Below are 15,903 nucleotides of genomic sequence, written 5' to 3' on the forward strand. Positions count from 1 at the left end.
GTTATTCCTAACTGTGCTTCGCTCCGGTTATTTTGGCGTAGGTGGGTTAAGGATCTGGCCTTACAGAACTGAATGTTTTCTTCGTGGTACCCCGATACATTTAGCATCACAGTGGAGGGCAGTGGCACGTATCACAGTATTCACTTTGACACTTTCATACCCTTGAATAAAAAATGTGTTTATAGGAGCTTCTTTAACTGGCTACGTAAATGTAACAGGCTGAATGTTGTGGTATACCTGTGTACTAATATATCTGAGTTGCTCAAATATTGGATCATTTTTTTTTCATATTACATGAAATCTCAGCTGGTTAATATATTAATTCAAGTGTGATTAAGATTGAGATAGACAGCTTTTTGCAGAGTATGAACACAAAAAAAACAATAGGAGCAGTGGTACTAATGTATAAACACAAAGTGATAGCTAACTCTATAGATGTTCAGGATTTTCATTTGCACCTCTGTGAACAAAATGTACCACTACTTCTAATATATAAGATTCTGAATAATCATCAGAAATGTCACTTGACAGTGAAGAATCCCCAATTCTACCTTTCTAGACCCAGTTAATCCTGGATGAAATGTCAATAGTTTGGATGAGTATCATTTATGGAAATTACTTTCGTTGCTTAGTAGCAGCATGAATTGTCAGTTAGATTAGAAAATTATAGTTAGTATGAGTTTAGTATAATATTTTCTGGTGTTAGAAACATTAAATCTCACTATGGGAATGTAAATTACTTTGAAAAGGTTCACATGGGGGTCAGTAAAATTGTCATATAATGCTTAACCAAGTCAAATTAACTTCTAACACTTTGTAGAAGGTCCTTTTGTTCAAGGGATTATTCTATATTCTGCCAGCTAAAAGATCGTCAGAGCTAAAATGTCAAACCTAGAACACACTTATATGACCAAAAAAAAAAAAGCAACAAACCCAGGATACTAGAAAGTAGAGCTCAAATTCTGTTTGGCATTGTTTGAGCAGTTCACTAACAGCTATTAAATCTTTTTCTTACCAACTAAAGATTTTGTGGAATTCTAAGAATATCTTTGTTCCTGGTTTACAATGAAAGTAGAAACTCTAGTATGATACCCATTTAAATCAAAAGCATGTTCACGAATTACTGCAGTTGACTCTGGGTCAGAACTGTGTTTCAAATGAGAAAGGAAAGCATGTTCAGAGAAAGTCGAGAGTAGTCAAGCATTTTGGCTACCTCGTCTTACTCGTATTTTTAAATATATACAAGATCCTTCTTTTGTTTTAGCCTTTTCTTAACAGAAAAGAACTATTTCATTGAACCAAGTGTTCTTTGAAAGACAGTATTGTTCCACCATAAAAAACGTGCAGAGCACTTAGAGTTTTTATACTGCGAACAACAGCTTATCTCTTCTCTGAAAATATCATTTGGTTTACTAATTATTGATAGTCAGTTATTTTGAATACTTTAGCTCTTTATGTGTTTTAAACTGGAAGCTTCAATTCATGTGACAATATTTCTGTTAGATAGGATGAGTATAGCCTCCGATAAATGTATAAGGTGATTTTAAAACGTTTCAATGTTTACTTTATGACCACTGGCCTTTGCTCTGTTGATATGTGGGAAGATGTCAGAGCAAAGTGGCTTACTTCCTAATTTTTTTTTTTTTTCAAATTCAAGCTCTAGGAATTGTTAGTGTATCTTATACATAAATAAAGCTGCACATCAGAAGAGTTCAACTCTGCCAGTATGTGCTGTTCAAAGAGGAATGGAGCGTTACTTTTCACTCAGATTTGGTACTTAGAGGCCTAAAAATGAACTGTAGTTTATGTAAGTGACACACAAATGATAAATATAAGCAAATCATCAACATTGCGGCAATTTTTCCAGAGAAATGAAGATTTATGAGATTGTGCTATTTATTAATATATATGGGTAGAGATGCGTCAGGTATTTTTGACTTTCCTTAAGAACTATAGGCCGTCTTTAGTTGAACCCAGACAATCTGGTCTCAGAAACTTAACAAATGTCATGGAATGAAAACGTTTGGTACGGAGTGATGTCCTACTAGTGTGCCCTGTTTAGGAAAATGTGAAAGTATGAGTTCAGTCCTTACTGGGCTTAAGACAACCTATACTGATGTCTGAAGAATGGGAAAATATCTGTTGGAGCTTTACCAATTGGTTGTACGTTCTTAATAAATTCAGTCAACCTTCACTTGTTTTGCTTCTTATAAAGCTGCTTATTTCTTGGATGTTACTTGTGCACAAATATTCCACGTTCATCTTAAATTCCAGGCAAACTTGTTAATACCAGTGTGTATCTCATTCTGTGCACCATGCTTTTAGAAGAAGAAAAATAGGAAGAAGTAGTAAGAAAGGACATTCGATTTTCTGCACAATAATCACTATAGACGCCTTGGATATGAAGCAGCTGTTAAAAAAGAGCTAATATAGGCCTTGTTTTTATAAAGAAACTTTAGTCTACAATGCTGGTTGAGTATCAACTTGTAGATGAATACTGACAAGCATTATGACTCTGATCTGAGCTGTGGATGAGATCCTCTGGATGCTGCCCAATTTTCCGTCATCTATCCAGTCAATAGTGAATGAAGTTATATGAGTCAGGTGGTAATTAGTAACGGACATATTCATTTTTCCTTATTTAAAATTTGCTTGAACGTCGTGAGACTTATGTTTGATTCAGTTGTTACTGGACTTACATTCTCCTTAGGAGGAGCTGAAAGGTATAGGAAGGAGTGAAAAAGGAGATGGGGGATGACACCCATAAATTCTTATTTATTTTTTATTTACAAATAAGCAAAACAAAGTAAGAAAACATTCTCTTATTCCTTAAATTGTTTTGGGATATCTTCTTGAAGTACATTTTATTCTTTTGAATTTAGGTCTGCATTATAGGATTTTCTGTACTATTTCCTGCTCTGTGCCTTGCAGATCATTCCTAAGACCAATTATTCCTAAACATACGCCAACAAAGACTCCTCCAGGAGAGAGCTACACCTCACATTATTTTTGACTATACTTGTTAGTATTTTAGAAGCTCTGTTTGCTCAAATAGAAGGGCATCTATCAAATATAACTTCAAAAAGAGCTTAAAGGATTTTTCTTCCTGCTTCATTAAAACCGTAGTCTGCAACCATGTAGAAAATGTCACTTGAAGTGTAAAAGCAGAAAATACCATCTTGAACTGTGCATGATGCGTTGGGTAGGTTCTCAAAGCCAGTTAACAAGGGTTATCTCCTCCTTAAAGCTTGAATAATCTGATTGAGGAGGTTTAGATTTGATTTTTCTCTCTATTTCTTCCCCTCTCTGATCTTAATTTGCAGTGTTTATGGAGTACATTCATGTTCCTCTAAATGGCACAGCAGTCTTGGGCTATATTCTTTTGTGCTTTAGACAGTTGCTAGTAAAACAGGTACTTCTTTTATTAATGGGTCTGCTGAGCTAATTCCTGAATCCATTGGTAGGAGACAGGTGCCTATGTGGAAGGCAGGTGAATATGTGGAAGGTACAAAGTAAGGAGGTGTTCGTAGAGATAAGGAAGAGGGAAACGTTTCAGATGCTTCTGTTGCTAAAGGAGGGAGAATCTGTGACAGATGATCTTAGAACCAATTGCTTAGAGGACACCAAAAATTGTGTCTCACCTTAGTAGTCCGAGTAGCTGTGGGTGGCAAGGAAAGGGTGGTGGCCCTGTAGACTTCGTGGTCTTCGCTGTGCAACAGAGGGCAGTCATGCAGTGTTAAGACTGGCAGCAGTCATTGATCTGTCAGAGAACAGCAAATAATATATTACCATAAATATCTATTCAAAGGCAGCATTTATATCATTGGCAAATTTGTTTGAAGTCTGCAAACTGCAATTGGATCATAGAAAAGATTGTACTGAGGGCATAACATCAAGGATTAAAGTCTTAAATCTCTAGCTGCCTTGCTTAACAGAGGGGCATGTTAATGTAATTTAAGATTTCATAAGTCACTAGATGTTTTCTGTTTGCAGGGAGGTTGAAGGAGATGCAAAATACATTTTAAATCTGGTTTCGAATATTGTAGACTAAAAAATATTTGCATTTTATTTTAGCCTAGTTTCCTAATGGTGAGAGATTACTATCATGAAATTATTTGTCCATCCTATGCACAATAACTTGTTACAACCCGGTTTGACAGCAGAATAATATTTTAAAGTAATAGTTACATAGAGGACAAAGAGACAGTAAAGGCAATACTATGACGTGAGTCATGGTATGACTATGGCAATACTGTGATGTGGCTGGTGAGCACATGTGTACTCGCTGCTGGGACCTGCATGGCACAGAGCGAGCAAAGGGACGAGAAGAAAAGAAGCTGAGGCTACGGAGAGGCTTGGGAGGACGTGGGGGTATTGAGGTGGGAACCTGGTGAAGAACAGGAGAAAATGCAGAAGATGGACTCCTAGGTGTAAAACAGGGCATACTGTTCAGGTAGGGGAAGTGTGGGGATTTCAGGCACAAATCTACAGAAGTGAGGTTTCAGAAGTTAAATAGAAATAAATTGTTAGATAAATGGTGAGAAACAATACTGCTCTGTTTGAATATAAACATGTTCAACTAGCCTTTAAGTCTTGAAACTAAAACTGACGCTTCTTGTCCAAGAGAGTGAAAAATAAAAACACCCAAATAGTAAAATATTCAACAAAGGAAAAAAAAAATTTGCTGCATCGATAATGCAGTGAGTTAGGATTAGTACTGAAGTAAGGAAATGTTAACAAGCGTCTCTTGTCTTCAACCATATCTTTAGCCTGACGATGTTCCTTTAAATTTTGGCTGGGATAGAATTAATTTTCTTCATAGTAGCTAGTGTGGGGCTATGTTTTTGGATTTGTGCTGGAAACAGTGTTGATAACACAGGGATGTTTTAGCACTTACCCCGAGTCCAGGCCTGTTCTGCTCCTCACACCATCCCACCAGCAAGTAGGTTGGGGGTGCACAAGAAGTCGGGAGGGGGCACAGCTGACCCCAAATCACTGCTGGGGTATTCCATAACATGAAATCATGCTCAGCAATAAAACTAGGGGGAAGGTTGGCGGGGGGAGCCACTGCCTGGGGACTGGCTGGGCATTGGTTGGTGATGAGCAATTGCTGTCATTTGCATCACTTGTCTTGGGGTTTATTTTTCTCTCTTTACTATTTTCCATTTCATTACAATTTATCATTATTGTTACTGTTTTATTTTATCTCAATTATTAAACACTTCTTATCTCAACCCATGAGTTTTCCCACTTTTGCTCTTCCAGTTGTCTTCCCCCCCTGTCCCGCTGGGGGGGGGAGTGAGCGGCTGCGTGGGGCTTAAGTGCCTGGCTGGGGTTAAACCACGACACTTTCTAACAAGTCTGCAGAAAGCCTGCTGTGAGGAGAGGGTGAGCACAGAGGAAAAGTTAGGGCCAATGTATCCTTCTGTGTTACAGAAAGACAGATTTATGGTTTGGAGGTCTGTCTTTATCAGGTTGATCTGTTTTGTAGATTGAGTATTAAAATGACTAGCTCTGGACAAATCCTTACCCTGCTGAGAACATTAAAACGTCATAGAGTTTAATATAGAGTAATTGGAGAGAACTCTACTTGAGAAGGAGATAAAGTGAAATTCCTAAAACAGATTTTAAGACTGCTGTGAACCCTTTTTGTCTGTCTTGAATAAGTGTGTTCCACTTTAATGAGATTATTCTGAGGCTCCCATCAGGTTTTATGCACAATTTTCTGCTGCTTTTCCAACAAAGACTTCTTTCTGTTTTTCAATAGAATTTCCCTTCTATTGGGTTAACAGTAATGTCTTTATAGCTGATCAAATGTAGTCAAGTTAACTGACAGGCAAATTATTATAAACAATTATTGTCCTGATTTATGTATTTCAATAGTGTCAATACATATTTTGATGTTTGGCTGCCTATTCAAGTTTCTCCTTAGTAACTCTCGCAATCCAAAAAAAGCAAGAGCTTTTCCTTTCCCTATCCCAGGCTAGTTGCAGCTTTACATTTTAGGCATCTTATTTCCCTGCTGCGTCCCATCGTTCTATGTGAAGAAAGAGGTATTAGAAACTATTCAGGAGGGAGGCAGATAGGAGAAGGGTAAAGGCAACCTATAGCCTAGCATCATTTGCATACCCCATAGAACTCAGTTCAGCCAAGTCCACTCCCTGTTGTTAGGAAAGAAAAATAACGCACATCTTCATTTTGTACTTCAGCCATTGTTTCTCCCGAGAGAAAAGGGGTTATTGTAATTCCAGCTTAGTGGAAATATGTAAGGCTTTTACTCATCTTGTGCATAAAACTGATAACCCATGCAGTTGGGAGTGCTTATTTATTTCTTATTAATTCATTTCAGTCTTTATAAGTCAACTGAGCATTCAGCATTTGTAAAGTGATTCTGGAAAATTATTTTGCATAAGTAATAGTAAACACTGGCGTTGCTTCCTGGCAGGGAATGAAAATGATTCATACAATTCCCAGTGGCCTAATGAGCAGAAACAGGGACTGGAGCCATGAATAGCTCATTGGCTGAAGTTTGGCAGCAGAAAAAGCCATGTTGATCAGCTGTGCCTTCACTAGCAGGCATCTTTTGAATTAGGTGGAATTACTTGTTGTGAGGCGTAGAGGGGCACAGAGGGAAGATTTGGCAGACAAATTTGAAGCAGGGGGAGATGGAGAAAGAAGAAAACCTCATACCTGGAAAACAAAATTAGGCGTAAACAGCGTTTTGCTTTCTCCTATTAATTTATCAAGATTTGTAACAATGCCAAGAAGTTTTATATTCTATGAAGCACTCCAGCAAGCTTCCAAAGTACGCCTAAGATTTTACAGCCTATGCAAATTCGGTGCTGGTAGGTCTGCCAAGTTCTTGGTATTTAAATGGGACCCCATTACTTCAAACAATTTCACTGTCAGCCATTACACAGGAAATTCTTCCTCTTTCTCTTGTTTGTTTTTAAGTAAATCCAGTTTCAACTTAATTGTAATTTGGATTTTTATCTTCAAAAATCAGCAAGTGAGCCAATGAAAGCACTCTATAAAAACATAAATAACAGTGGTAATCAGATACCGAAAATAAAATACATGAAACAAAATCTCATCATGTAATGAACTGACACAATTTTCTCATTTCTCTTTTTGTTTTACAACAGCTAGACTGTCAGATGACTCATCTGCTTTGATTTGAAAGGAGATGTGTGTCTGTAGATTCACTGATTTGTATTGCTGCCTTTTGTCAATGTGCATTAGGGAGGCTTTCAAACAGCTGTACAACTTAGAATAGTTTACAGTTGCTATTATATTGTTGGGATATTTTGTTTTCTTCACATCCGATGTTATTGTTTGTTTGTTTGTGCTACGATCCAAGACCACTGCAGAGAATACTTGTCTTCCCACTGACTACAGGAAATTTTGTATCAGCCTTTCAGAAAGCTTTGACTCATTCTGCTAACTTCAGACCCAGAACAGGGCTTTTCCAGCCCTTCTATATATCCTGTTGCGTCTACAGAATGCTCTTAACTCCAGATCCTAAAGAAAATAAATGAATGCTTAAGTTTAAACACTTTGAGTAAGTGCATCTGAGTCGATGCTCTCAATCAAGCTCAAAGGAATCAGATACTTCCACGGGAAGGAGGTTTACTACTGTGAGCCAGGTTGACAGGGGAGGGCTGTGAGTACGGAATCTGTTCCCAATGACCTGAAGTGCATTCAGTTCCTTCTAATGCTCTCTTCAAACCAGTAAAATAACAACGCGGAAAAATAATTTCTGTATAAATTCTTGTGGGATTTCAAAGGGAAATATCAGTGAAATTGTGGGTAATTCAAGCACGTTTGTCTAATTGAGTATTAATGAAATAAGGAATGGAAATAAATGAGCTGAGCCCAGTTTTGTTAGGATAAAAATATTGGATAGAATGGAGAATGGGAATAAACAGTGAATAAAAAAGAGTAAAGAGAAATGAAACTCTAATATAGAGGTTTTTACATTACCTTGCAACCCAGGTGGTTGTTTCATGTAACTCCATAGTTCTCTTTACCAGTGTTAATGAACAACTGTACTATAAAATATATGGCTGTGCACATAACCATCACAAAAACTACAGGAAAGCCCATTAGTAATTATTATGAACATTAAAAAAAAAAAAAGCTACTCTTTTGCTATCTGCACATGGTAGTCATCCTGGCTCACTGAGCTCATTAGAAAAACAAAATGGTTTTGTTTGATCGTGATGTAAATGGTGCTCTACAGGGACTTCAGCAAGTGTTCCCTAAAGCAAAGCCTGTGTGCGAAGCCCACGTTCTTCTCATGGGGTGGGGGCAAAAAAAATAAAAATCACAGCACTCTACATACCACTCTAGCACGTTTTAATATCCCAGTATGTGGAAACGACTACTAAATGCAAACACAAGATAACAGCAAATGTATTAATAGAATAATTTTTACAATACTGTTATCTTGATTTATTGGGAAGACAATTTAGCTGGGTCAATTAATAACTAAAGAGCTCCATTGGTTTTCCAAATCATTGCCAAAGAAATGTGGAGGCTTTTAATTTTCTTACCTCAAAGGATTGCTTTGTTGTTCCCAAAGGAGTTCTTTGCAGCTTTCTTGGACTCCTCAGAATCCCATCCTTAAAGCTTTTTGTTTTCCCTGAGCTGCTCTGTAAGAACTACCTATTAGTTTATAACAAATAGAAACTGAAAATGCTACAAATAACCAAGCATTTGAGACCACAAAGAGATCAGTAACATTTGAAGCAAGTTTTGTCAAATTATCAAGATTAAACCAGTATGGGGTCATGCAAAATCGCTTAGAAAATCATAATTCATCAATGCTAAAATAGAAGGAGGTGCTGAGAGGCATTTCCATTGGTAGCTATTTTGCATACAGTATTATTTGTTAATTGCAATAAAGATGTGTATCAAATAGAGATATTGAGGAATATTGAAAATCTGGGTGATTTTCATTGATTGCTGAGACTGCAAAAAGTTATAGCTAGCAGCTAGCTAGAGAGCACAAAGGAGGTCAGGGACATTTATTTTAACTTGTGGGGTCGCTCAGTCCATCTTTAAAATAACAGCTACGCTTCAGATCTTGTCTGTATTATTCTTTTTTTTTTTAAAAAAAGCAGTGTTGAACTGTATGAACCATATGGTAAATTCTAGTAAAAAAACCTTTAAATATTTGCATTGTGAAGCTAACTTGAGTCTCATTCAGTTTGTTGAATGTATTTAATCACAACGGCATAGAAATACCTTTAAGGGTAAATACCAAGAGATCAAACATTGCTGTAACGTAAGCAGTGTCAGCACCTCACTAAGGAAATATTTTTCTCCTTTTTTGTCGGTGTCTCTAAATTCATCCTCAGGAGCTTTTTGTGGGGGAAAAGGATTATACACAAAAAACAAGACTGAAAGGCTTCTGTGCAAAATATAGCCAGCAAAATCTGTCTGAGATTCCTGTAGTATAATCATACCTTTCACAGTGACATTACTCAAAAACTAAATCTGTTATTTCTTTGTTTTGTTTTTGTTTAGGAAAGCACTGTCATGTAGATCAGACTTCAGTTTTGCTTCTTTTATTTCCATCCTCAGAGTTCAGTGGAAATTAACTGTCCTCTTCATTTGAATAACTTCGGGATTTTATTCCCTTTTATAAAATCTTCCTTTTTTTATAAATATTATTTTGTTTATTGAATTGCTAAGCTAATATAACAAAATAACACAAAGAGAGACAGCTCAAGAATTGCAAACAGAATAATTAGGAGATCAATAAACAATTCAGTGATTCTGAGATGACTTTGAAGTGACCTTCCAGAATAAAAAAGCCCAAAGCTGTGTAGGACATACAAATCTTAAATGATAGTTACTGTGCCAAGAGAATTTGAGTAGGTTGGTAATGTTGATTTAGCTGTCTTAATTGTGTTGAGCTCTGCAAGTCACAGAATAAAAGAGCAGTGGTGAGAACAAAGGAAGCACACAGAGTAAAGAAATACTCATGAAAAAAATATACATGAAAGAAACAGTCAAAATGAAATAATAAAATGAATTAAGGAGGGTAAGGACTGAACACAATAAACTAACATTTTGGCAATATTCAACAAAACCCACTTCCACAATTCCAGGTAAAGCATAATTCCATTCTGAAGCACAGTATTTTAACTGCCTGTATCATGGGTAGTGAGGCTAAAAGCCAGGAGTCTTGCATAACAATATGAGAAATGACGCCTTCGGCCCCTCCAGTACAAACTTTGATTATGAAGATATATGCCCTATTTTATTTATTTTATTGTGTTTTGAGGTCAGTTAAGTACAGAAGAAAATTCTTGCGCTTTCATGTGATTTTCCTGTAACACTTAACATTTCCCCAACGCTTATAGCAATATTGTTTGATTTCTTTAAATTTTAATTTTTCAAGTGACTCTGTCTTACATATGCAGAAAGGATTTTCACTTCACTCACAGTATTTCATATGTAATGTTCCAAAAAGTCCTAATTTATGGGACATAAAAAATTGTGGGAGAAGATAGTAGAGTGATGCAAGATACGAGGAGGTGTGATTCTATGCAGCAATGTTCATGTCTCTGCTTGTTAATTTTTTTTAGCGCTATTTGAATGTCTAACTTTGTTCAGATACTACTGCTTAGACAGGTACATTTCCCTTTGCCCTAGACAGACTTATTTTATGAGTGAATTGCTATTGTACTTTTTGATAATTAAACAGTTGAGAAATAGAGAAAAAAGGTATTTTTTGATAAGTCCAGCCTCTGGTGAAGCCTGTATAATCTTTTCTGTATCCGTTGTTGGAATAGTGTTTTGCCTGTGCCATCAGCAGTTTGCATAGATGTGGCTTATGTATATCACACTTTAGTTGGAGGAAGGTGGATACAAAGCTGCAGCAGCATAAGCTTCCCCGTGGGCTGTGCAAACTCAGTGGGATACCTGTGCTGTGGCAGGCTGTTGTCATATCACTTCTTCTGGTGGCGAGGAAGGGGGAAAAAAAAAGGAGGAAAATTGCAGGAGAAAGACACTACGTTTGGGGGATGTCAGCATGCACGTCACATCAGCTCTGGTTTGAACTTCCAGGTAGAGATAGCCTTCAGAAGTCAGGTAGGAGTCGGCAGTACTTGACTAGCTAAGCTGTTTTAAAGAATTGCTTACAGCAGAGATGTTTGGGAAAATTATGAACTATTTGGCAATAAAATGTAAACAGAGAACAAGTTATTGAATTATGTATTTATTCCAAACTGTTTTCCAGTGATAAGTTTGGAGAAACCCTCTCAGCAGAAAGAAAACAAGGGAATAGGAAGATGATGTCAGCCTACAAAAATTAAAAAAAAATTAGTAAAGGTTCGCTTGTTTTTGCTTCTTGTCTTAGCTAAATAATACCAGGCGACCACTACTGCTTCACATTCCAGTGTAAAACAGCACATTTCTTTTCATTTCTGATGACACTTTATGTTAAGACTATGACAGTTTAATTTCAGTTAACCACTGCTAACAGTGTGAACGTACAAAGAAAGAAGGCAGTCACACAGTCATTGACTGTATATGTAAATGAAGTAATCCATTGTGTTGGGTCATTGTGGAGGACGCTGATTATAAAAAATTAAAAAAAAAAAGTTCTTCCCCCATCATTCTGAAAATCTTTCTGCCTGCCTGACACTTATAAAACATTTTGTCTATACTTATACAAAACTACTTGAGGCTGTAATAAGTTGAAACATTAGAAAATGAAAATATTAAGTCACAATTTTGTTGTTGATTCAGTGTTCCAAGTGTATGTCTGTTAACTGACCCTATTCTGAAGTTTAACTGTCTTTTAAATGTTCCTTTCATTTTGTTCATTTTTGGATGTGTCACCGTTGTCTAAACACGTAGTTATCATCTTGTTTTCAGAGGTGGATAGGATATTCTGCATGGTGCTCACTCAGTTAACTAGAGAACTGGAGTTTCTGGAATGCAATGTACTCCTGAAAATTCTGTTTTGCTATAGGAATGATCAATTTTTACATCTTTTGACTTACTATCTATCACTTTAAGTGCTTTATCCAATATTCATCTTATAGAAATACAAGTAACAGTACCCTCTACTTAGGGGATAGAGTCGAACACAGTTTCTTCCTGAAACTATAGAATCATTTAGGTTGGAAAAGACCTTTAAGATCATTGTGAGATCCTTCATAACTTCTGAGACACCTATTGATCACAAATGACTGCCAAGACCTGTAATGATTTAATGTTCGTTGTTTTCAACCACCAAAAAATACATTCAGATGATTTCCACAAATACCTAATGTGGAATTGCTCCATGGAGTCATGCTATATGTTGATTTGGTTTTGGGTGTCCAAATTGTAGTTGTTATTCCATAAATACTCTTTTATTTGTCCTTAGGCAAAGAAATGGTAATACGTGGTTTCTCAGTAGGTTAATGTAAGATTATGACTTCCTGCTGGGAAACATCATTACTTATAGAAAAGGAAAGGAAAAGTCTCAGTGTGGAAAATTAAGAAAAAGGAGAATGGGTGAAGGAGAGGAATAAACAAGATAAATAAAAGGATATCTGAATACCCTCCACCTTTACTAGCACTTTTTTTTTCTCCGTTGGGTTGGACAGAGTGTAACTGCATTGATTTCATGGGACTGCTTTTAGAAGAATTAGGAGGGCAACAGAAGGGGGTTGCTTTGAGAAAAAACTTAATTTTTCTGCAGAATAAAATACCATTCTTAAAAACATTAAAAAAATCAAATTTGCTTCAAAGGAACTGCTTCTGTCACTCTTATTCATGCTTGGCATCCTGTGCTGAAATTAGTCCTGTGGAATCAGTTATTAAAATCTGTGTAAAGGCTCTCATTAACTGTGCATTGTGCCCTACAAATGGGTCTCTTAAATGTATAGGCTGTTCAGCAAATGCTTGGCATCTTAAAAATAATAGACTAGTCATTAAAAACATGCAATAATATTGTTATAACAATATGATTGTTGTAATGCAGATCATTTACTGGGCACTCTGTACATATGAGAATTACATTTGTGTGACATAATCAAAGTCAATGAGAGCCTTTCCTTTGATTTCAATAGGCTTTGGATCAGGCTTTTTGAGAAGTACCATTAGCTGTCAGATGTGGTTTTGAGACTATATGTATCAATCTGATTAATTAGTAGCAATCTAAAATGTTTTCATGAATCGTTTCTTCAAATTCAGGCTCACATAAAGAACTCTGTTATATCTCATTGTTGTGGTTCCTCCTACAGCCCTTTTAAATTCCTGTTAATTCCCATTTGATAGTAAATTTAACCTCCCTACCAACATAATTGTTTAAATAACAGGGATCATAATGAAATTCCAGTAATGCTTTCTTTATGCAAAGCTGAAAAGGGAATAATTACTATCACAGAAACTTCTGGATTCATCTTTCTCAGATTCTACTTCTTTCTTTATAAAGTAAGAGGTTTTTGAATCTTTTAAACTTCTCCAGTTTTGTTGTGCTGTGTAAATAAAGATGCTCTTTTATTATTTCCTTTTTAGAGTGAGGTAGCACATAGAGGTGACATTCACATCAGTGTCTTCCTATGGAAGCCTTTCCAAAGACGCAGTTTGTACCCACAGCAGGACGACTTTGTCTTCTGGCAGAGCATTTAGTATGTTGGAGATTGACAACTGTGTTGTGCCAATGTTAGGGCTGAGAGGCAAGCATAATTTCAGTTTATATAACGCTGATATTAGTGTACACTGACATCAGCATTCATTGTGTCAGTATTATTTAAGAGGAGCTAGAGCGCTGCAGATTTAAATAGTTCTACCATCTTTCAATTCAATCAGTTATTTTATTGCAGTCCCCTTCTTTGAAATGTGACCTGAAAATTATCCAACAAGCAAAGCAAAAAATGCGATTAGAAATAATTTGTGTAGAGTTTTGCTCTTAACTTATTGCTTATTAATTGGAGCAATGAATGCTGTAGCTTTCATCATCAGCCAATTTCAGCCTGCTAAGAAGCATGAAATTTTATCTTCATCAATAAGTTTTCCTTTAAAGAAGCTATATAAAAATTGATTACAATGAGTACTGTGTCTTTGCTATTAAGAAAGATAGGTTTGTTTTCATCATAAAAAAAAATTAACTGGATTTTTATTAACTGTTTTCTTAAATCCCTGAGGCTGATCATATTTTCCCTTTACTTATATTTCAGTGAAGTAGAATCCTACAGCAAATGAGCCTCTTATCTTTTAACTGCTGAGTTAGACTTTGATTGTGAAGCCTCTCCTTGAATATTATTTTTTTTTACCTATTGTTAGGTACACTTAATATCACGCTTATATTTACTTATTTCCATGAGTCTTTACCTGAATTATTTTTATATGTGTGAAGGTGTCACAAATTAAAGTTGTCAAAGGATCCATTTTTGTTCTAGTAATGGTGTTTTCAGCATACTAGATTATGAAGGGTTTAGTAGAAGTTAATAATAAAAACTGGACAAACATAAACAGTAAAGTTGCCGGTATGCAATGAGTCTGAGCTCAAGGTATTTCACATGTCTTCAGAGGAACCAGAGGCACTGAGGCAAACTATAAAATAAGATTAGGATGGGATTTCCCTAACCAAATTCTTCCATGGAGGAAGTAAAATTTTGAAAGTGAAACAGCTTTGAAGTCCTTCACCACAGTCTTTCTACAATGTAAATGTTACTTTTGGTGCCTAACAGGGCCTCATTTTTTTTTTCAAGTTCTTTGAAAGTATAGGAAAATCCTCCTATCGTTTACTGTTAGTGTTTACTCCTGGAAGGATGTCGTTCCACGCTCTGGTTTCCCTCTTGATTCTCCTTCCCTATCCTTATCTGACTTTGGGAGTTACTTGGCTTGTTTCTGTATCCCATCCACTGTCGTCTTCATCTCCATCCCCTCCCAATACTTGTATATAACAATGCTCTCAGAGCCAGAAAATGACATAGAAACTATACAAATTTAACTTAATCTTGCGGCATCCTTGTAATGCCATCTCTGCAGACTTGCTGGCTCCAAGCTTCCCAAAATTCTTCATGGAGAAGGAATAAGAGAGAGACTGTGTCTACATAGCTAGGTTTCAACAGGGAAGTTGCTTCTCTGTAATATCAATGCACACTTCCATAGTCACACTGTGGAAAGGGGTATTATGGCCATCAGGGAGGGAGACAGAGTTTTAAAAATGGATTTGTATCAGATTTTATTTTACAGCCGTTCATACGTGCCATCACCTCGGAGAAACATGCCTTTATAATTGCCTTCCATGTGAATATCAAAGATCCTTACCTTTGATAAGGTGGTTTATAAAATAACTTGAATATTTTATTACTTTGTGCCTCATCCTCTCACCTTCTTTTCATTGTTCCTCCAGCTGATGGATAGAAATCTGTGTGCTTGGTAAATGCTCCAGGCCTTTTTTGCTGATTTTGAACAGTTTTAAGTGTTGTACATATGTTCTCCACCTTCTCAATGAATGCAGGCTGCAGCATATCCTCACAAACCTTCAGTCTTCTCCTCCTTTTATAGTATCACAGGCAATAAACAGCCAGGCCCCGCAGACTATTTATGGAAAGAAAAAAAAAAGCCTCTCAGTGGGATGTCAGTGTCAGTTTTTCATGGAGTTTTCAGAATGTCATTTTCTTGGCATAAATTTTACTGTAATTAAGTATTCTCCATGCAACAAAATTGATTCTCCATTCTGCAGTTTATAAACTTAAGCATTTCTTTGTGAATCCACAGCTCATCTGCAAAGCACTGTGCCTGTTTCACTCAGCATGCTCCATTTTCATGTTACTAATAGAAGCTGCTTGTTTAAGAGAAAAAAAAAAGGCTATTGAAATATAATCAGACACTATGTGGGTTGTTGTTGTATTAATTCTATTCTAATTATGTTGTTGGCATCCAGAT

This window comes from Rissa tridactyla, chromosome 6, assembly GCF_028500815.1.
Source record: "Rissa tridactyla isolate bRisTri1 chromosome 6, bRisTri1.patW.cur.20221130, whole genome shotgun sequence".
Taxonomy (NCBI): Eukaryota; Metazoa; Chordata; class Aves; order Charadriiformes; family Laridae; genus Rissa; species Rissa tridactyla.